Genomic DNA, 23,438 nt, shown 5'->3' with positions numbered 1-23,438 from the left:
CACTAGAAAGGGCACATTTAAAAGGTTTTACAGCCTATATTTACACACTTTTCTTTGCTGCGTGTTTTGTGATTTTAAATCTCTGCTGCAGCTTTGTCACCAAAGACTATTGTGCCTAACTTGGGTCTTGGCTTTGAACATAAGGTAGGGGTGGGAACCTGTGACTCTCTGGCTGTTGCTGGACTGCAACTCTCATTATACCTGACCACTGTTATTGCTGGCTGGATTGGATAGGGGTTGAAATCCAACAGCATCAAGGGCCACAGGTTCCACACCCCTGGTTTAAACCTTGCTGAGAATCATGTCTTCTCTATTGATACTATTTGTTCTATGACTTTCAAGATATTGTAAGATACTGTATATACCCTATTTAATTCTGCCTTGTTCCAAATTCCCATTTCCCCTAAAGTCACTGCAAACTGAAAAGTAGCATATTTTAATGCATATTGGGGTGGGTGGTAGAAATAATCTCCCACTATTTTCATGCCTCTCCTTTGCTATTACAGCAACATTTTCTCTTGTGACCGAACAATAAATGTTTCATAAACACTTCCATCCATCTGCAAGTGGACCTTGAAAATTGATTATTTTTGTTTGTTTGTTTTTACCCTTCCAAATGTTTCTGCTGTTAATGCAGCCAACATATTATTTTTCCCCCTGCTAGGAAAGAATGTGAAGAATTAGGAAAGCTGAAAGAAAGCAAGACTATGTGTTTTGAAGATGAAGCCACTCATGAACATTGGCACACAGCCTTCTTGGAACAAACGTCCAAACACAGCCCGAGGACCGATGAACAGTCAATTTTTCAACCCCGTGGGGTGGTTTTCACATTATCGGGGACAAAGCAATAGAGCAGAACTCTTTGCTTCATATTTAAAGGTCACCATGGTTAATATTTATTAGAAGTGTGGGTATTTATTTGGGGATAGTTTTCATCTATTATTTCTAGGAAGGCCACAAAGAGTTCAGCACTATGGAGAAACAGTTAATGTTGTTTTTATGCTAATAACTACCAAATGGTACTGCTGCAGTTCTGGACTGGAAAGGGCAACTTACATTTTCCACACGTGCACGTTAATGGTACAAGCAACACTGTAAAAAATAATAATAATAAGTTGTTCCAGATATAGCCTAAACAGAAACAGATTTCATCCCCGTTCTGTAAATTTGATGGCTCGATAATGAATGCATTCAGTATGGCTTGACTTTGTTTTACACGCTTTAGACAAGTGTTGTGTTCACAAATAATATAGTCCGCAGGCAGGCATCTTCACTCCCATCCCTTCGTAAGTGAATACATCTTTTTGCATATATGATCCTGGCTAGCTATTAGGAACACCTCCAAAATTATACACATCCAAATTTCATCCCGGATTTGAGAGTTTTAAATTACCTGCTTCTGTTTCAGAAGCAAAGCTAAAGCCTTTGTCATCGTTAACTGGCTGCAGTGTTTCTCTGGGTCCCCAGAGACAGAGGGACAGGGTAGTTGGTACCTGAGACACCTCCTGGACCTACAAGCCACTTCCTATGTGAGAGCTGTAGAACCATCCCATTCCAACATTTGTCTCTGCTGAGAGCCTCTCTGGACCACCACCAGATGCCCAGACAGTGCTGTAACAAACAAAGACACTTTGGATCACACCATGTTCTGAATCTGAATCTGGAAGGTGGGGAGTTTGAAGCACCCCTCTTTTTTAGAAGTACAATGTCCATACAGTTGCCTCAAAGGGACATGCCACATTCATCCCGAACAGCAACTTGTTTTACTCGAGAGACATTTGAGCATGAAGTAGTTCTGGTTAGAATATCCTTGGTGAATTGATTCTACTCATAAGAGATGCCAATGGCAATTAACACTCTGCATTTGAATATTTCCATCTTTTCTATGTATGTATTTATTTATAGAACCATAAGTGTGTTCAATGTTTTCCAGAGTACAAGCAGGGTTGCAAGCAGCTGTGTAGCCAACAGGATCTTCTGACTCTGGTGTGCTATTTGTATTGAAGGTCCCAGCCTGGTGCTTTGTGTTTGTGTGTACAGTGGTACCTTGGGTTACATACGCTTCAGGTTACAGACTCCGCTAACCCAGAAATAGTACCTCAGGTTAAGAACTTTGCTTCAGGATGAGAACAGAAATCGTGCTCCGGTGGCACGGCAGCAGGAGGAGGCCCCATTAGCTAAAGCGGTGCTTCAGGTTAAGAACAGTTTCAGGTTAAGAACGGACCTTTGGAACGAATTAAGTACTTAACCTGAAGTACCACTGTACATGCATGATCCTGAGCTATTGTCCATAGCGCAGTGGCAGAGCACATGCTTTGCATGCAAAACATCCCAGGTTCAGTCCCTGGCATCGTCACAAAGGTCTTGTCTGATACTCTGAAGAACAGCTGTCAGTCCGTATGGAAGATACACAGCTTCCCTCAAGCATCTGGATGGCCACTCTGAGAACTTGATACTGGATTAGATGGGCCACTGGTCTGATCCAGCAGGCTCTTTTGGCCTTTTTTTGTTCAGCTAGAGAGAGATGTGGTCTCACTTGCTATCAAGGAACTTCCTTTGTTCTGCACGACAGCCTTCACATACAGAGCCCCATGCCTCCCCACAATAGATTCAATCTTGTTTGCAGCCCTCATTGACAGGAGAGAAGAAAGTGGTGAAAGCAAAGTCCTCAATTATTTAAATGCATGTTTCAGAAGGAAAAACAATGATAAAAGGTGGCCTTAAAAGCAATTGGCAGTGGTGGGGATGGGGCTGGGGAGAGAAAAGGACATTTGTGTTTGTATGTGAGGAAGTAACCCATTACTCACAGTTTGATCCATTTCCTTTCACCAATAGTGTCAAAGATGCAAGGTCATCATCTCACTGCAAGGGAAAGAGATTACAAAAATATTAATGGAATCCTTGGGATTATGCTGTGTTTTACCAGAAGTAAAACTATGTTTTTAATACATTTCCACATATAAAAATAGCTTGAATGGATTCTTGAAATCATTGGCTTAATAGTTCTATGACAGACAGAGAGAGAGAAAGAGAGGCAGGGAGGGAGGGAGGGAGGGAGAAGAGTCTCTAGTGACCAAAATCAGGTCACAGGAGTGAAGCTTAATAGAGAAATTGATGGGAGGGATAGCTGGGCACACAACTTGGGCTGGGTCCTGGAAGCTTGGCCTCCTGTCTCTTCCACACTAAAGACTAATATATGACTAGGACTATAGCCAAGCCTTCCTGAACCCGAGGCCCTCAAGATGTTAGCACTACAACACTCACCAACAGCAGCCAACATGGCCAAGTGAGGAATGATGGGAGTTGAAGTTCTAGCAACATCTGGGAGGCACTAGGCTGGACCATAGTTATCACCACCCAGAAGTACCACTGAAAGGTTTAGTTGTTGGAAGCACAGCTATATCAGTGGAACGGTGCGATTCCCAGAAAGGTGCACAGGCTTGGTGTATTTTAAAAGCATTTGCTGTTTCAGTTTGGTACCTCACATGATAACCAAAGATGTGTCTTCCTGAAGAATACACACATCTCTTCTGAAACATAGGGGTTAATGATTTTTCTTCCCACTCCTGTCCAGCCTTCCCTAAATTGCACCCTTGATAGCTTCCACCTAATAAACCATTTAAGAACACAAATAGAAGGAGCTATAACCAAAGTACATATTTCAAACAAATGGAAACAAAAACAGTGCATTCCCCATATTGCCAAGAATTTCCAGTTTTGGACTCATTTCTCACTGGCCTGGGTTCAGGAAGGCTGAGGGCTCACCCCATTCCTTTAGACTCAGTAACAGTCTATTACATATTGCTAAAAGTTTGCTAGTGTCCACATTTTCATGCTTCTAGACATTTTTTCAGCACAATGGCCATGGGTTATAATGGGGCAAATGGGCCTCTGACAAGTAATGGAAAGCCATCTTTTACATATCATCTGAGTCACAGGAACTGGGCAAAGGTAATCTAGAGTATCCATCAAACATGTCTCGTCCTCATTTTATAATCCAGGAACGAAAAGCAGCAACCACAAACCATACTTCAAATATTCGCTTTGCTTATTAAGGGACATGCTTGTAGCAAGTTTCTGCACTGATGGTATCTGCTAAATTGTGTGAGGTTTCTAATCGCTAAGTGGATTGTGCTTCAAAGAGCTAAATGAAAATATGCAATATATCAGTGTTACTTAGGTTATGTAGAGGGGAAAAATGACAAGGAGACCGAAAGACCTTCTGGCAAAGCAGAGCAACCTAAATGCAGAAAGAAAGCATCCACTTAAGACTTCTTCTGGGTCTTTCTTCATGCAATTCATTATGCTTTATGCCATTCATAATGTGTGTGTGTGTTTTCAAGCTAGATGAAACTGAGCAATAATTTTAGTGCACTCAAGGACTGTGGATGCAATTCATACGGCTAAGGAGTATCTGAGTGGAAATTGTGTGATCCCATCATGCACACAACAGCACAGGAACTGCTTTGCCATGCTGAGATTCCACAGTACAGCAGCATACATGTCATCACTGGAACCATACGTATAAGAGGCACCAGTTGCTATTAGGCAGACCAGTGGGGAGTGACTTTAGTCACACCTGCCCTTCTAGGCCAGGCAACAGCTGAGTAGGAACATCCACATGTAGCTGGCTCCATCACTGAGATTCTGGGATTCCTATGCAAATTGCAGTGCCATGGAATCTTACCCTGTGCTAGGGCTGGGCTGTAGACAGCTGTTGGAAGGGGGTCAGAGAGTTGTGTCAGGGAGTCAGAACCAAAGACCACACCAGAGTCCAGAAGACTGTTGTTCAGGCAAAACACTGGTCCAAACAGGAAGCTCTCACTGTCCAGGAGAGCCCAACGGCCATGTTGGGTAGTCAGGCCCAGTACAGGCCTTAAGAATATTTTGCATGTGCAGCTTTCTAGATGAAAGTTCCTAACCTTATTGGGTGGTCAGACATCTATAATAAGTTGGCCAGCAGTGTGCAGTGCCTCTGGAATGGAGCATTCTCCTTCAGGGTCTAGGTTGGACAAATCAGGATATGTTTGGGGTGATTAGGACAGAGAAGAAGGAAGGCATTTGCATTTCCCAGAGGTCTCACACTACTATGCATATCTGACAGTGGCAGTCCTTGGGGTCTCAAATTTCAGAAGTGCCCTGTGTCATAGCTATCAACTTTTCCCTTTTCTTGTGAGGAATCCTATTCGGAATAAGGGAATTTCCCTTTAAAAAAAGGGAAATGTTGGCAGCTATGCCCTGTGTGGCATCAATATTTGGTGACCCCCTGTCTCCTACACTCCATTCTAAAGTGTCATTGTGGCATCTCCTGAGGCTCAGTGTCCAGTGCAACCAAACCAGTCACGCTCCCCTTCTGGATCTGACAAGAGTCATTCTCACTGAATATGCTTAAGGTGAATTCCATCTCACCTTGTCTCAATTCTCTGACAAAACTGAGTCAAAGTTCTGGGGTATATTTAAAATGACAGTGAGGCAGAGTTCCTCTGTAAGAACAGCTCTGTCCTCCTGCTCAGGGCTTCTGACCCACGTGTTCCTGCAACCTTTGTTATTCTTTAAGAATCTCTCGGTAAAGACCCCTCTGAGGACTTTAAAGTTCCTCAATTAAAAAGTTACTTTTTTAAATTAAAAAAATGTTGGGAGACAAGTGGGTACCAAAAGAAGATGCATTATCTCTAAGCAGTCAGAGTTTGGTCCATTACTGGTGCTAAGGGGTTCTTCTTTGAAAAGGGACTATATATAGCAGTGTTTGAATATACAAGTTTGTAAATCTGCATTCTTGAATGGTTACCAGAAGGATATCCTTTCCTTTCCTTTCCATTCTATTCTTTTTTCCTTTTATTGGCATGTCATCCATGTGTCATCAGCGCTGAATGGGATTAAGAACTGGGATGGGCAAGCATATTGGCTTGGATGGCATTTCCTGGCTTCTCTGATTTCTTGTGCTTTTTAAGGAAATCATCAGATGCTTCGTCTTTTCTCCCAAAGTTTCCTTTCCTGTCATTGACAGCCACAGTCTCAAGTTCTCCCTCTCCTTCTCCCTCCCTTACTTTTTACTCCTTTGCCAAACCATGTGCCACAAAATCAGCTCATCTTGGTTTTGTGCAAGAATATAGTTGGAAGACTTCTTTCGGAAAAAGCTGCTGGACATCACATATATTTTCAGAGAAGTAGGGGTAGGAATGAAGCAGATGGGAATTTATGGCCTAAAAAGGGCTGCTACCCAGAAGTAAATCTCCTTCCTGATAAGCTACTTAGGAAGACCAATTAAGAGGACACAGATTTGCATAGAATTTGCATAGGCTAATCTATATGTAGCAATGCAAACCTAGAAATGAGTCGGCCCATTGAAATTAATGAGCCCAAGTTATTCAGGTTCATTAACGCCAATGGGTCTACTGTGAGTAGAGATAGCATTCGATACACGTTTTGTTTTGTAAAGCACACACATAGTTCATTAAATGGCGCTCTGAATCCTCTAGCAATTTTCAAGTGCACTGTGAAAGGAGCAAAAAAACTGCTGGATAGACCATTGCCCCCACCTTTCCAGTTTCTAGGCTACACCTTGAACTTGTCAAGCAGATGAGGGAAGACTATTAGATCAGGACTGGGCAAAAAGTTGCTCAGGGTCTATTGTTAGATTTTCAGGTGATTTGCAGTAGTTCAGAAAGGATTTCTGACTCCCAGTTGTAACTGAAGGAACAACAGAAATACATTTTTTCCTTCTAAATTAAGCTGCTGAAAGTGAAACCAAGAAAGCTTGGAGGGGAAACTGGAGTCAGTGCTGGATTTATGTATATGCTAAACAAGCTATAGTCTGGTGCTATAGCTACTCTCTTGGGGGGGGCCCAAAAAAAATTGAATAAAAAAACTGGATGTACATTTCCAAAATATAAGATAAAAAACAAATAAAATGGCTTTAGATACCTATTAGGTCCATAAATTACCATATAGCATGTATTCAACACAAAAAACAGCAACAATTTGTTGTTGACAAAGGACAGCTGGATATATTTGTTGTTGTGTTTAGTTGTTTAGTCGTGTCCGACTCTTTGTGACCCCATGGACCAGAGCACGCCCATGCCAGGCACTCCTGTATTCCACTGCCTCCCGCAGTTTGGTCAAACTCATGCTGGTAGCTTCGAAGACACTATCCAACCATCTCGTCCTCTGTCGTCCCCTTCTTCTTTTGCCCTCCATCTTTCCCAACATCAGGGGTCTTTTACAGGGAGTCTTCTCTTCTCATGAGGTGGCCAAAGTATTGGAGCCTCAGCTTCACGATCTGTCCTTCCAGTGAGCACTCAGGGCTGATTTCCCTAAGAATGGATAGGTTTGATCTTCTTGCAGTCCATGGGACTCTCAAGAGTCTCCTCCAGCACCATAATTCAAAAGCATCAATTCTTCGGTGATCAGCCTTCTTTATAGCCCAGCTCTCACTTCCATACATCACTACTGGGAAAAGCTGGATATATAAAGGGCCCCATTACTTTCAGTAGCTTAGGGCCTCATCCAACCTAAATCCAGCCCTGACTGGAGTAGAAGAATTTGTATGTAAAAGGATTTGTGCATGACCTACAGTGTTGATGCTAGGTTGTATCCAGCACTGCCCTTCCATTAGGGGACCCTCTGGAGCAGAATTTGGGAGCCTAGGTGAGGAGAGAGGAAGTTCCATTGCATGACTGTGCTTCAGTCCTGCTGGTGACTTCCCATTGGGATACATGGCAGGCCACTGTGAAAAACACTGTGAAAGACACATTTTTCTGATATTCTGTGTGCCCCTTCCTGAACCCCAATTTTACATCTGGCTCCAGTTGGTGGACCGCAAAGTTCTACCGGAACAGTAAAGGGCATCTCGTAAGTCTAAAGCACTCTAATATAGACAGGACTCCTTGCTCAGTTTGGGACTGCTGCTCTTCAAAGCTCTAAGAGTGCGTAGACAGACAGGTAGGCAGGTAGTTGGCAGATATTTGGCAGATAGGACTTCGGCATGCAAAACAGAGCAACCCTCAACATTTATCATTTGACAGCCAGCAAGACAGGAAGAAAGCATTTAAGCAACAATAACCACCCCGAAAAAGCAACCCAAAAAAGTTGTATGCCAAGCCGGCTTAAGTTAACAAAGCAATTTGTGTAATGTTGCAGTATGGTGGTTAAGTGATGTAACATCCCTTGAGAGAAAAGGAAGCGTGTATCTAAGAGTCTGATCAGACTAATCAGATTACCCGAGATCACAGACTGCCGTAATAGCACTCGGCCTGCAAGTTTCTATGTCTCTGTCTGGTTTTCCACATTTAAAAGTAAAGCAGCAGGGCTACGGCACCTGTTTTAATCATCAAAGAGAAAAAAGGAGGGATTGTGGGACTGGGACAGGGATTGCGGGAGAGAGTACATGGCAGAACTCTATCCAGTAATGTCTCATTATTAGATTTGCAACAAGTAGATAGCTCATAGTCATTTCTCACTTGTAATTACAGCTTGCAATGGCCTCGGCTACATGACTCTCTTCAGCAATTACCTCTCACATCTACGGATCAGGGAGAAATTCAAATCAGTCTGCATTTAAACTTACCTAATTCACACTTTCTGAAACAATATGTGAACTGAAACTCAGCCAGTTTCAGTTCAGCCTAGATTCTATGGGTTGGATGATATCACAGTTAAACTGCTATTAACTCACAGGCATTCCCTAGTGCATGCAGACCCAGCTATAGAAATCAACACCAAATATAAATTAAAAAAAACAAGTACTTTTGCAATTCTCAGAATATTTAACGTTACATTTTATTTCACTTTATTGTATCTTGTTTTAAGAGCATGATAAAAAGAACAAGCTAATGAAACTCTCCTCTCTAAGGTTGCATAATCCTAATCCTTGGACACTCTTGCATAGAAATTCTGCCAAATTGTGGGCAATTTTTGCATTCCGTCTCCGGACAATTTCATTTTAGTCAATAGCTCTCCTGGGCTGGAATTATTTGTATTACTGAATCAGGCAAGGATCCAAGGTGGTGTGTTGTATTAAATGCTTGCCTTTTTACCGCCGCTCAAGTAACAAACTGTAAATCGAGAATTCAAGGCTTGACAATTTCCAGGGACTTTGGGAATTAACATTCATCAGGATTGTTTACATCATTGATGCTAAGAGAAGTGACTCCAGCAATCCTCTTAATTGTGATCAATATTTATAACATAGGAAAATAGGAAGTTGCCTCATATTAAATCAGATTACTGGTCCATGTAACTCATATTGTCTACACCAGGCATCCCCAACCTGCAGCCCTCCAGATGTTTTGGCCTACAACTCCCATGATCCCTAGCTAACAGGACCAGTGATCAGGGATGATGGGAATTTTAGTCCAAAACATCTGGAGGGCCAAAGGTTGGGGATGCCTGGTCTACAATGACCAGCAGCAACACTGACCAGATGCTCCATTGCTGAGCTATAGCACGTTCCTACCTGTATTCCAACAGCAGAAAACTGACTTCCTGGGTTTCTTTTGGAATAAACTAACTCAACCTGCTCAGGAGCACTATGTTACAGGGACATTAAAAATGTCCAGAAAACAGAGTGGCATGTGACCCCCAGAAAGTGGTCCAGAAGAGAATATGGTCCTCTGGTTCAAAATATTTCCACACTCATGGCCTAGCTGCATGGGCAGAGAAACAGGGATGTGGAGGGAGTGGACTGCCCCCGGCACCACTATTCTGGTAGGGTGCCATGGTGGCACCCCCCCGACACACGTCATGCACCCGTGCACGCACGTGACTCCATGCCCTCACATGGCGTGTCACGCTCCTAGAACGCACACCACACCCCTGCGGGTGGCACATCACGCCCTCACGGGCAGCGTACCACACCCCTGGGATGCACGCCACTCTCCCGGGGCGCCAGCCACGCACCCACCTGCTATCTGCCCCCGCTAGCAGAGCATGCAGCTTTGCCACTGCCTAGTTGGTGCCAGCCAAAGCAACTTCTGCCTGTGTTTCCTCACTATGACAACAGGACTGCTTTGCCAATCAGTATCTAAAGTTTGATCATCACCATCACTACTTCCAAAAAATGGCCCCAGGAATTGGTTTTGAAGACACACCATGGAGCAACCTTGATGAAGCTAAAGAGGTCTGGGTCTGATCACTACCTGGGTGACAGCTTGCTTGAAAACCCCAAAAATACTACCTTGAGTTTTGTGAAAGAAAGCATATTCATTAATTGCATTGCAATACTGTGGCAGGGACACGGGTGGCGCTGAGGGACACGGGTGGCACTGTGGGTTAAACCACAGAGCTTAGGACTTGCCAATCAGAAGGTCAGCGGTTCGAATCCCTGCAACGGGGTGAGCTCCCGTTGCTCGTCCCTGCTCCTGCCAACCTAGCAGTTCGAAAGTACGTCAAAGTGCAAGTAGATAAATAGGTACCGCTCTGGCGGGAAGGTAAACGGTGTTTCTGTGTGCTACTCTGGTTCACCAGAAGCAGCTTAGTCATGCTGGCCACATGACCTGGAAGCTGTACGCCAGCTCCCTCGGCCAATAAAGCAAGATGAGCGCCACAACCCCAGAGTCGGCCATGACTGGACCTAATGGTCAGGGGTCTCTTTACCTTTACTGTGGTATCTCGGGATAAGAACTTAATTCGTTCTGCAGGTCCGTTCTTAACCTGAAACTGTTCTTAACCTGAGGTACCACTTTAGCTAATGGGGCCTCCCACTGCCACCTCCGCGCCACCAGCACACGATTTCTGTTCTCATCCTGAAGCAAAGTTCTTAACCCGAGGTACTATTTCTGGGTTAGCGGAGTCTGTAACCTGAAGCGTCTGTAACCTTAAGCGTCTGTAACCCGAGGTACCACTGTACACGTGTTTTCAAGATAGATTTCTTAAAGTATGGGAATACAGGAAGCTAATATAGGAAACTGCCTCATACTAAGTCAGACCACTGGTCCATCTAGTTCAGTATTGTCTACCCTGACCTGCATAGGCCCTTCAAAGTTTCAGGCATGGGTCTCTCCCAGAAATAACGGAGATGCTGGGGATTCAACCTGGGAGCATTTCCATGCAAAGAAGATGCTCTACTACTGAGCTACATCCCTTACCCAATCTGATCTTTCAACAATCACCTGACCTCCCAGGACCAACATTGCTGTGAACTCAAACCTTTGGAGGGAGTGCAACCCTAGTCAGAACAGGTTGGACCCCCAATCCTGAATCAACTTGTCCAGGCATGTCCAAAGTCCAGCCCAGGGGCCACTTGCAGCCCTCGGGCTGGTTTCAAATGGCCCCCCAGGCAATTTTGAAAAAGCAATCTCTTGCGGCCCCCGAGCGCCTGCCCACCAAAGCCATTTCCTTTTTGCGGGCTCATCACGACCTCTGTGTGGGGCGCAGGGCTAGCCCCCGCACCATTAGGGAGTCCCCGGCTGCATCACACCTTGGGTTGACCAATCTGGTCAGCCAGGGGGCATGACTAAATAAATAAATGCTACAGTACACATTTGGGATGTTGATGCTGCACTGATGGCAGTGGCAGAGAGGTGGCCACTGCCTTGACCTCAACCGCCACGTTTCCCCTTCCTCATTTCCCTTTACTTACTTGCGTGCAAGCAGGAGGGGGCAGGGATCTTGTCTCAGTTTTCATGCATGTTGTAGTCTCCATCATCTAGGGCAACAGGCTGACAAAGGCTGCTGTAGAGTCTCAGGAGTTGAAGCAGCCCAGGAAAGGAGATGCCAATAATAGCAGAGAGCTTGTTTCTTAGAAGTTTGACCACAGTCACTGTTCTCTTCTGTCTCCTCAAAACCTAAGTGTAAATGTAAGTTAAACCCAACAATTTCTGTGGGGTGCAATCCTAAAAAGCTCAACAACTTCACACATGTTCACTTCATCAAATCTGGCCCTCTTTGAAAAAGTTTGGACACCACTGAACTTGTCTACTGACCAACAGTACTTCCATCTTGTCTGGACTGAGTTTCAGTTTGCAAGCCCACATCACTGGGTCCAGATAACAGACTCCTTGGCATCAGTTGAACATGGGGGTCATGGGCTGGATATCGTGTGCATAGTGATAGGACCCAACACCCAAATGCTGGGTGTTTATTCTTATTTCTATTAAGATCATATATTGAAGCTAAAAGTGTTCACTGCTGTTCTTTTCAAACACACTCTAACTGAGGGATATGTCCCCACCCCCATGCATATAAGTACTGGCTATATAAGATGGGAAGTGGCTGCCCTTCTTCTAACCCCAAATTCAGGAGAACATAACCATATGCCAAAATAAACAGGTCTTTCCGCACTGACAAATTTATTTATTTAACTAATAAAATTGAGTTGCTCTGGCATATGGAAAAATTAAAAATAGCTATCCATTAGAGAAACATGAACCTTTTAATATTAACCATTTGGATCTTATCACAGCAATAACATTTATACCTTTATAATAAGTCTCATTCTGTATTAACCAGTTTGGTTTTCATTAATTTGATACGAAACACTTGCTAATATATTAGAAAAGTCACTAACACTATTAATTTACTAGATAAATTACTTCTGTATCTTGAAACTTTAAATGAAATGGAATTCACTAATCCTAATTGGTTTGCCTTCTACTGGAATTATTTCCCATTAGTTCAGCATGGTTTCTCGTTTCATACTTGAACAGAGGAGGCTTCTTCAGCTCCCAGCCTTGGGGTACAATCCAATGGGTTTATTAATTATCAGGTATTCATTTAAAGGCGTTAATTAAGCAATAACTTTTCATGGACGGCCGTGTAGGAAGACATGCTGCTGATTAAAGCACAGAGGCCATCATTTTCTTCCATTGTGAAAGAAATAAATATTTTCAAATTATTTAACTAATTAGCTAGGAGTTCCCAAACCCCTCTATGAGAAATTTGGCAATGGGCTACTTTTTCTTTCTTCTTCCCATCTGCTGCTCTCAGTGGTTGCTTCACACAACCTATTCATGTGCTAATAAGCTCATCATGGGCAAGTTTTCCTTCCTCGCACCAGCATTACACTGGCACAGCTTTTCTCTGTGTTGAAAAAACTGCCACCGGACAGAAACATCAAATAAAATGGTCATTTTAAAATGACGAAAAGTACAAGGAATGGGTGGGTGGTCTTGCAATTGCCACCCACTGGTTACATAAGAATATAAAAAGAATGCCCTGCTGGACCAGGAAAGTGGCCCATCTAGCCCTGTTCTCACAGTGGCCAACTGGATGCTCAGGGAAAGCAACAACAGCACTCTCTTAACCTGTAGTTTCCAGCAGCTGGTATTAGGAAGCATATTGCTTTGAACAGTGCAGGTGGAGCATAGGCTCAGCTCCTGGATCAAGTGTGTTTCATCTTCTGTGTGATGCTCTAAAAATATTTGAACACTGCTAATACATTTTAATCTCATCTTCTGCTATTTGCTTATTTGCGTGTCGAGGTCCCCAGGGCCACCCCAATAACTCACACACCACACAGAAATTTTTGTTTAAGGTTTTGGGCATAATTTTGGCCACAACTTTATTAAAATACAAAAATGTGAGTGGTTGCTTAGGCATTGGTTGTGACTACCTGCCCCCACCATGGGGGACAGACTGACATTCCGCACGCCTGCGAAAGTCAGAAAAGGGGAATACACTTGGGGGTAGCGACAGAGCAGGGAACCTGCCCTCAGCCCTCCCCAAATGCAACCAGGAGCTCATTGCTATGGCCCGAGCCCCCTTGACAGGGTGGACAAGCAATAGTTAGCCCCTGATTCCTTTAACGGAATCCCTTGCAGCAGCAGCATTAGAGGGGCAGGCACAGCCAATCCATGCCCCTCAACCAACCAACCAAACCATAAACCAATGCCTAACCACAACCTTACAAGTTGTGATTATTTGCTACGCAGTAGGCAAAAACCAAATGGCCCCAGCCAACCAGCCAGATGGACAAAATTCCTACTGGCCCCTGCCCCAAGAGCAGACGACCCCATGACAGGCATTGCAAGGTCAAAGCAAACAACCCTAATTCTAGGGAGGGGGGGAACGGGCAATCCGATGCACGGGTGAAAAGAGGAAGCCTTAGCCTTGTGCAAGGAGTTTTAGCATTTCTGGCTGTCAATCAACAAATGGCAACATTAACTTCTTCCCAACAACAAGGGAAGCCCAATCGCATCAGTGGCCAACGATCAGTTAGCCTGCCCTACAACTTTGGAGTATCCTGGTGGCCCCCACTGCAAAACGAGCTCTCCGTGAAGGAGAACACGCTTAAACATCAAGTCCAGCTGATCCTAAAAGACTTAGGAACACATAGAGATGGCTAGCCAAGAACAGAAAAAGAGACAGACTTGCTGCTCCATCCAGTACCCAACATGGCCAGCCCAAGTGTCCAGGGAAGAATTTATTTATTTATTTATTTATTTATTTATTTATTTATTTATTTACCTATCAGCTTATACACCACCCTATACCCAGAGGTCTCAGGGCAGTTCACAACAAGACCACAACATATAAAATCAAACCAAAAGCAGTAACCCAATAACCCAACCCCCAAAAGCCACATTCTAAAAGGCTGTTGGATCTGACATGTTGAACTTACTGTCATTTAAAAAATGACTGGCAGCTGTGTTCCTCAATATGAGGAAACATCCCACCAAAAGATTGACATTCCACAAAGGGTTTAGAAATTCCAGATCAAATGAGTGCTTTTTCTAATGTAAGATTGCAAAGTGTTCACATAAAACTAAGGTGCTAATTATCCGTTGCAAGAATGATAGTTATTGGACTGGGCCTGAAGTTCAGATTCCTGTTGACTCCAGTCAGAAATAATTGTGGTTATTCTGCCATTCTAAAAATATGGCCTTATGTGTCCAATGGAAACTTCCCAACACAGCTCCAAGTTTGCATATTGGATATTTGCAAAGTGGTTTGTTGTGAGAAACCCACAAATCAACTATTTCCCCACATGATGGATATGGAGAGTGACCAGAAATAACAGAGAGCATTGGAGAAAATAATAATAGGTACCACTCAAGTAGCTGACCAGTGGCAAGCATAGCCAAGATAGCTGAACAGATAAACAGATCTTTGTACTCACAATTGTCCTATTGAGAAGACAAAATAAGTACATAACAGACTCCCTGTGGTGTGGTAGCCATTACCTGAAAGCTACTCTGAACGGTTTGTGTGTTTGTCAGGTGTTGCATATTACCTAACAAACTGCCTTAAACCAAATCAGACTATTGGCCCACCTAGCTCAGTATTATCAGCAGCTTTCCAGAGTTTCAGACAAGATTTTCTCTCAGTCCTACCTGGAGATGTCAGGGATTGAACCTGGTAGTTTATGTAACCAAAGCAGATCCTCTGCCAGTGAGCTCCATGTGATATATCAGCCTCTAAACAGAATCTCTCCCATGACTGACAGCCTCTCTCCTCCACCCCAATATCTATCTATCATATTTGCATAAAAATTGCATATGTCAATTTATCTGTTTAGATGCAACATTAGAAATATTTAATGAAATTGAAGGAGAAATACAACAAATCTTGCTATACAGTGGTACTTTGGGTTAAGAACTTAATTCGTTCCGGAGGTCTGTTCTTAACCTGAAACTGTTCTTAACCTGAGATACCACTTTAGCTAATGGGGCCTCCCACTGCCGTCGCGCCACGTGATTTCTGTTCTCATCCTGAAGCAAAGTTCTTGACCTGAGGTACTACTTCCAGGATAGCGGAGTCTGTAACCTGAAGCGTCTGTAACCCGAGGTACCACTTTATTTGGGAGGAAGACTATGTCCACAGAAGAATGATCTTTGTAAAATGGGACACATGGTGAACCCCCTACTTCACTCGTTCTAGTCTTCTGCAAGCTGCTTCCTTGAGATTCCCCTCTTTTGCTCCTTGGAAAAAATGTGGCCCATAATCTGCATTTCTTGTGACAGTGGAAATGTAGAGCTAGAGGGTCACTTGTAAGACAGAATCAGTGGATGGGACAGAGAGGCGCTTTATCTTCACAACAACCCTGTAAAATAGACCACAGTGAAATTTGAGCAAAACAACGAAAGGTATAGTACTAGCACCTTCAAAACTAACACATTTAGTATGGCAAAAGCTTTTGGGAACTAATGTTAACTTCATCAGTTGCATCATTCTTGCTAATCTATTACATCTTATGGAATAATACATTGAGTAGCCTCTAAAACAGTGCTTGGCCATTATTTCATTTGTGCTGTAAGTTATGACTAGTCGGCTACCACTTTGACTGAAAATATTCATTGAGCAGTATACCCAACACCACATAATGAGTGAGTGATGGAAAAGAGGATTTTTATGCTAGGTCTGCAGATCCCCTACCACTGAGCTACTGCTTCTTCCCCTTTATCAAAGAAAGGAACCAGGTTGTCCCTGAAAGAACAGATCCAAACAGCTAGGGGCAAAAACACAGGATGCTATGAGCTGGCAAAGAGAGGATAATGAAGGAATTGGCACAGTTCTTCTGAAAAGAAGTCCTCACATGACTTTGCAATTCATTTTTCTTTGGTGCCACATGGTATTGGTTATGCAATGGCAAAACTTGTAATTCTGTCAGCTGCCAAACTTAGTGCCAAGAAACATTATATAAATTTCTCTCTGCAACCATCTGCCAGCACATGTTCCATTTCTGGTTTCCCTAGAGCCGATACCTTTGAAAAGCCAATCGTGTGGTGGTTAAGAAAAACCCAGATTAGCTATAGCTTCAAAATAAAAACTATATATGCATTTGTGACATAGCTTGTTCTGAATAGGATGGGTCCTGGGCTTGGCATTTCTGGGAAAGATGAAGAAATTAGAGACACTAATGGTCAGGAAAGACAGAAGTGGACTAAATGGACAATGACCTAAATCAGGGAAGAACTGTATCTCCAGGATAGAACAGCTACTTTGCATGCAGAAGGTCCCAAATTCAACCCCCAGCATCTCCAGGTAGGGCTGGGAGAGAGTCTTATCTGAAACCCAAAAAAGCCTCTGCCAGTCAGTGTGGACAGTCCTGTGCTAGATGGACTAATGGTCAGACTCAATATAAAGTAGCTTCCTTATGTTCCTGGCACAAGGCAGGCAGGGAGTTGGACCACAGGAAACTCACTGGCAGTTTTGCAACCTGACCAGCCCAGTTTACAAGGCTGGAAGAAGTGAAAGGCTAATGGCACAAGAACTTCCCAGCACATGCCCAACCCACACTGAAGCCACATCCTCCCAAAACTCTGGACAGCAGCCAAAAAGGAGTTGGAAGATATTCAGGGTGTCCAGGATTCATGTACTCTCATGGGATTCATGCGCTGATAATCTTGCAAATATATATTTACCATGTGTGCATGGAGAGACAGACAGACAGACAGAATAGCAAGCATGGGGAGGGGGGGACAATCTGGTTTAGAATCCTGGATGGGACAGAGGGAATTTAAACCTTCACTGCCTTCCTGTGATTCAGATCAGGAATCCCTCCATCACATCTGCTATTAGGATTGGTATGTATCCTACTCAGTTAATCAGACCCATTAACATTAATAGATGTTCATTTCAGTGGGTCTACTCTGGCTATGGCTAGTAATAGATATAACCCATTGGTAGAAAAAACCCCTTTTGCACCAATGGGAATGTCCCTCTCAAAGCAGAGAGCAGACATGGAAGGGATCAGGATTGGGACCGCAGGGTGGGGCAGAGGGTGGGTGGGTGGGAACCCACCCCTTTGGTTTCAGTTTGGATGGCTGCTAGTTGCTCTTTTAGAAACTACCATTCACTGATTGCTTACTGTGCGGTTGGACTTTATAACATTTAAGATGTATTAGGGTTTTTTTAAAAAAATGTAATATCGGAATTGTCCTGGATCTTCACAAAAATCCTGGAAGACAAGTTAGGCTCAGAAAGAAAACCTTGCTCAAGGCCACCCAGTTAGTTTCATGGCTAAGCATGGATCTGATACTGGCCCTCCCACACCTAAGCTCAACAGTCTATCTGCAAAGCATTGAAGAAGGCGGCGTAGGATAAATGCCTGTGTTACAAGGTTTTTCCAAGAACATCAAAGGCAAGAGATATGGGATTGCCTTTGAGTATTTAAAATCACACATGTCTACACCAAACTCTTTCCATGAGCCAAGTGAACCTGACTTGACTTGCCTAGTCTGTCATAGAAAGCCATATGAACTTGATTTAATGATGTCTGTGACACTAACAAAGTAATATTTTTAAAAAGAAATCCAAATATTTGTATATTTGCACCAGATAGGTATTCCAACAGGAGCAACAACATGTTGATAAAAGTCTATAGACCTCACATCCCACCACCTGAAATTTCTGAACCTGTGTTCACATGATCTGACAAACACTTGATGTCAGTTGCATGTATCTGTGCTGAGTCCAGAAGAGATAAGTGTGGGTTGTCGTAAATGCAGTTTGAGTTGCAAACATGGCCTGCAAACACACTTAGGTCCATTGGTTTCAAGTGACTTATGCAAATTCAACTCATTTGAGAATCTGGTTAAACAGTCATATGATCACACCCTGAGCTCTGGACATTTCACTCAAAACCACAATCCACTAATTTGGTTTATCAATTGACTTCTGAGTGTCCTCTAGTCAGAGTCAGTCCTACCATTAGGCAGTATGAGGCAGTCGCCTCAAGCAGTAGATACTTGCAGGACAAGCAACAGCAGAATAGAGCTATGTGTTCCACACAATTCCATTAAGCTAGCCTGCTGTGGTGAAGGGCACTTGCCTGTGTTGAAGCAAGATTCAATATTACCAGTTTGATCAGTTTTTGAACATGGAACCTAGGAGGAGCTGCCATCTTGTCTAATGCTTCAGACAAGAAAGTGACCCTAGTCACAAGATCACGGTGATTGTATAAAATGGTTAAAATGCATCAAGTTAATTGAACAAATTATACAAGAGCATTTACAGTTGACCCTACCCAGCAGTGCTCATTCATATCTTGCACTGGGAAACATTTTAGGAGAGAGAGAGAGAGAGAGAGAGAGCAACTAAAAAGGGTGTGTGTCCGGCTGAATCAAAATTAGCCAAGCAACAACTTTAAGTCATTTTGTATTTCTGCAAGCACGTTACAAAATTACATCACTCTCTACCTCATTAAACAATGTCTGTGTGGGATTCTGGAAATGCAGCCCCCTTGCACTATTAATTAAGCAACTGCTCTGTTGCCATATAAACAGCACCCAGATGCACAGTGTGTTCTGCTCTGTAGTTTCCTTTCAGTTCTCTATGCATGGATGCACCAGACTGGTATGAGCAATCTCACTTGGAAAGGATGTCCTGTTGGAATAAGGCTGGTGGCTCCTTTATTTCTTAGCATGAGCACAAGAGCTCAAGTGAGGTGTTTAGAAAGCCACTCAAAACAAAGCAGATCACTTCCACTGAGAGCAATCAGACATGCACAGTTAAAATATGCTAAAGGCTTGAGCTCAGGCCTCTTAGCTCCCATCACAAGTGTTCCATTCAGGCTCAAGTACCCTTGCAGAATACTCCTGATCAGCTCTTGACATTACTAAAAACAACTGTCCAACCCACCGTATTATCTGTCATTATTGCAATGGTATTAACTTTCCACACAGAGAAAATAATGGAACCGTGTTCTTAGATGTCACCTTGACTGTGGGCCCAAGGGTGAACTTCAATTTTACTGGAATTTAAGTGAAATGGGAGAAAATGGGCTATTCCTCCCACCTCCTCTGGTTGTATATTCCAAACTAAATTATGCGGTCTTAAAGTGGTAAGTAAATGTAAGGATGGTCATTTTCTAGGCACAACAGTCTCAGCTATCAGGAGTCATTATTTTCTGGGCATTATCCTCTGAACTATTTTGCTAGGTTTGTGTGTACGTAGGTGTGTGTGTGTGTGTGTGTGTACACACACACACAAACATACAAATTCATTTCTTTTTCATATATATTGTTGACATGTGCCTATCCCAAGAACCTTTCTCAACCTGAGGGCCACATTCCCTCATGGGAAAACTTCCAGGGGCCACATGCCAGGGGCCACATGCCAGTGGAGGCAAAAGTGCTCAGAGCACCTCCTCACCTACCACTACTCCAGGCAAACATGGAGCAGAGCCAACAAGGGTGGGGTCTGGGAAGAGGGGTGTGTCCTAGGGAGGGGGAGTGGCCTGAGGAGAGTCCCAGTGGCTAGATAGTCCTGGAGGACCACGTTCAGCTCATGGGCCTGAGGATCCCCACTATATATGTATATAGATTGCTATATCTTACCTGAAATGAAATATTTGCCCTGGAGGGTTTTGCTAGCTTGATAAATGGGTCTTTACCATGCGTGTCTGCTTCTTAGGGTTTTAGTCTTGCTTTAAATTTTCTTTAGTTTAGATAGAAGGCGAGTAAGAGGCATATAACATAAGAGTCTATGAATTTACACAATATGGAAAAAGTTTCTCTCCCATTCATAATGCTAGAACATCCATGGAAACGAAATGTTGGAAGACTCAGCACAGACAAAAGAAAGTACTTCTTCATGCAGCACATATAATTATGACATTCGCTTCCACAAGAGGCAGTGATTGCCACCAACCTAAATGGCTTTAAAGAAGAATTAGACAAATTTATGGAGGATAAAGCTACCAATGGCCACTAGCCATGATGGCTGTGTTCTACCTACCTCTGAAGAACAGTTGCAGAGGAACGCATATGGGAAGAGCGTTGTTGCGCTCCAGTTCCTGCTTGTGACCTTGCCTCAAGCATCTGGTTGGCCAGTGTGAGAACCCATTGCTGGATTAGATGGACCTTCAGACTGATTCGCTGATCCATCCACAGGGCTCTTCTTATGCACTTATGTTTACTCAATGGTTCACTTCATATCCTACATGTGCCACCAAAGACCTGGGCCCCTGCAGAAGTTGCATTAGATTATAAGATATAGATTTCTGTATTCTCTCTTTCCATTCTTTTCTGGAATTCAAGCTACATAATCCATTATGCTTTTGGCAAGTTTAATCCCCCCCCCATTGCATAACTCAATAAAAATGTATTTGCAAATGTAATTACAGATCAAGCTAACAGCTTTAATCACAGTCTGTGCAAAGCATGTTATGAAATGGCTTCATATATATGGCTGGGAAGTTTATGTGATATATTCTTTAGCAAACTGTAATAAAAAAAATGGGGCGGCCATGCACCAGAAAGTACTGGCCCAATTTTTGTACCCTTTAATAAAGCATTATTAAAACATTAGTATGGCATTTAATAGAACATGGGCTGTTAAAATTATGAAATGGCTCGCCATGCTGTGAGATACATGTTGATGACCGTAAGTATAAATAACTGTGGTGTACTTTGCACATTGTACCTAATGGAACCAATGGCCCTTCTAATCCAGAAGTCAATAAACCCCATATCTTCTAGGGTTTTTCTCACTCCACTGGTGGACACCTCAAAGGCTCAGGCTATTATGTTGACAAATAAGGATTTAGGATCCTGTGTTATTAGTACTGTGCAGTCACAACCCCCAAAAAGAGGCTCCATAATTTTTTGGCTGTATACCTGCCTTGCATACAGAAGCTCTAAGCTTCCATGACTGGCAGCTCCTGTTAAATGATCAGGCAAAGGTGAAGGCAAAGGCCTCTGTCTGAGATGTCTGAGAACCTCTCTTGTTGAGAGCAGTGAGTACTGAGCTAGGTGAGCCAAGGGTCTGACAGTAGAAGACCAGTGTGGCGTAGCGGTTAGAGTGTTGGACTAGGACCTAGGAGATCAGGGTTCAAATCCCCACTTGGCCATGAAGCCCACTTAGGCCATTCACTGCCTCTCAGCCTAACCTACCTTACAGGGTTGAGGAAAGGTGAGCCACTTCGAACTCCTTGGAGAAAAATGTGGATACAAATTCAATAAATAAACTAAATAGCATAATATTCCCTGTACTGTACTGCACCTCAGCTCCTTTGTGAGCAGTTCCTCTACGTGCAAGGACAGCTGCCCCCAAAGGAGCAGCCACCAGCGCTGTGCAGGATCAGATCCTCATCCATCACCATGCAGGATCAGATGAAGAAGCTGCTTGAGAGGCCCTCCGAATATGCCCAAATTCACTCAGCCCTCTGGCAAATCTGGTGCACAGCCATCATCATCATCATCATCATCATCATAGCAGCTACTCAGGTCATTTGAGAATTGTGGATGGCAATTTTGGTCCTAGCGTGGATAGACTGAGCTGAACTGTGTGTGCACTGTGCATATGAAGCCACTGTTCCAACCTATAAGGAAAAGAATTTATATATATATATAACTGCATCATCCTGTTTGAACTTGTGTAATGAAAGCATAACCGATCACTTGCACAGCCAGGGAAAAGAAGTTTGCAGAGGGAGAAGTAGAAAAAATATTTTACACTGGAGGCTTTTTCTAAAGTGCCCTTGTTTGTTGTCTTGGCAGGAAAGTTCAGCACTTGGCACCAAGATGCTGGAATTTGGCCCAACTGTAGAATTGCTCCACTTGGCCTTCCTCTCTCTCCCTCTCTTCCTTCAGGATCCTGTTGCTAAGCAGATGGCCCGATGGCCGATCTGGGGGCATTTTCGGCCCCACCCTTAAGCTACAGCCTGATTCACTCTCTTCTCCCCGCCAACAAGATGAAGGTCTCGCTTCTCCTACTTGCTAATAATAACAGTAAAAGAAACCTCAGAGCCAAGTTTGTGCAAGTAAAACCAAAGATGCTTTTGCCAAGAACACAAGACAGCAGCCGAAGAAAAGGAGTTTGTGCTGTTCTCTCTCTCTCTCTCTAACCCCAAGGGAATCGGGGCTGCTATAGATTGTTATCCTGTCAGACTTGTTCTGGTTTTCCTCTTTCTTCTTTTGCACAGACTTAAGGTACTACGAAAGTCACCTCTTGCCGCCACCCCTTCCTCGTCTTCAATCTCCCTGCCTCCCTCTCTTTAATAACTTTATCAACTCACTGAACTTCAGGATGATTTGTGCCTTTCAGAGTCTTGCTTCTCTCAGCCAGGACTTGGATCCCATCCATTCTGCAGTGTGTGTGTGTGTGTGTGTGTGTGTGTGTGTGTGTGTGTGTTGCTTTTTTATTATGAAAGGGCACACTTAACTCTTTCTCACACCATAGCAAATATGCATTCATCTATTTCCCAGGCAGAACATTTTGGAAGCTTTTCTGCCTGCACTTCTCTCTCAACCCCCCCCCCGAAACCTTACAAACAAACAAACAAAAAAACGAAAACCAATTGGATTAAAATCAAAAGGTATTGCTTCAAAAGCCTAAAAAATGGAGGAAGGAGGGTAGAAATTTTGACCCTACAATTTCTCCCAATGAATGTGCTTTATACTGAGCAAGGATGAGAATTTCCCAGCTCCTTTCCTTAATTTTCCTCTGTTTTCCTCTGCCCTGCGTTCAGAGCTGTCTCTACTGTTTGCTAGAGTGAGGTGGCTGCCTCAGGCAGCAGTTGCTGAGGGGACAAGTAATTGTGGGAATGGGTTGGAGAA

At 43.5% G+C, this 23,438-nt stretch overlaps 1 long non-coding RNA gene across 2 annotated transcripts; it reads right to left on the bottom strand.

Moving 5' to 3' along the window:
• Positions 1-1,038: 1,038 nt before the first annotated feature.
• Positions 1,039-22,962, bottom strand: LOC310712270. 2 transcript variants are annotated; one of them, XR_014528828.1, is made up of 4 exons: positions 22,898-22,962; positions 20,617-20,845; positions 2,808-2,862; positions 1,039-1,092 (listed from the first exon to the last, which is right to left on the bottom strand). It is a non-coding gene; the product is annotated as an uncharacterized lncRNA (long non-coding RNA). The 2 variants fall into 2 exon arrangements; XR_014528829.1 differs by lacking the exons at positions 1,039-1,092; positions 2,808-2,862 and adding an exon at positions 14,936-15,979.
• Positions 22,963-23,438: the final 476 nt, after the last annotated feature.

The sequence above is a fragment of the Podarcis liolepis genome (genome assembly GCF_965112155.1).
Source record: "Podarcis liolepis genome assembly, chromosome: 7".
Classification (NCBI taxonomy): domain Eukaryota; kingdom Metazoa; phylum Chordata; class Lepidosauria; order Squamata; family Lacertidae; genus Podarcis; species Podarcis liolepis.
The sequence above is the reverse complement of the archived record's forward strand: the minus strand, read 5'-3'. Positions and strand labels throughout refer to the sequence as shown.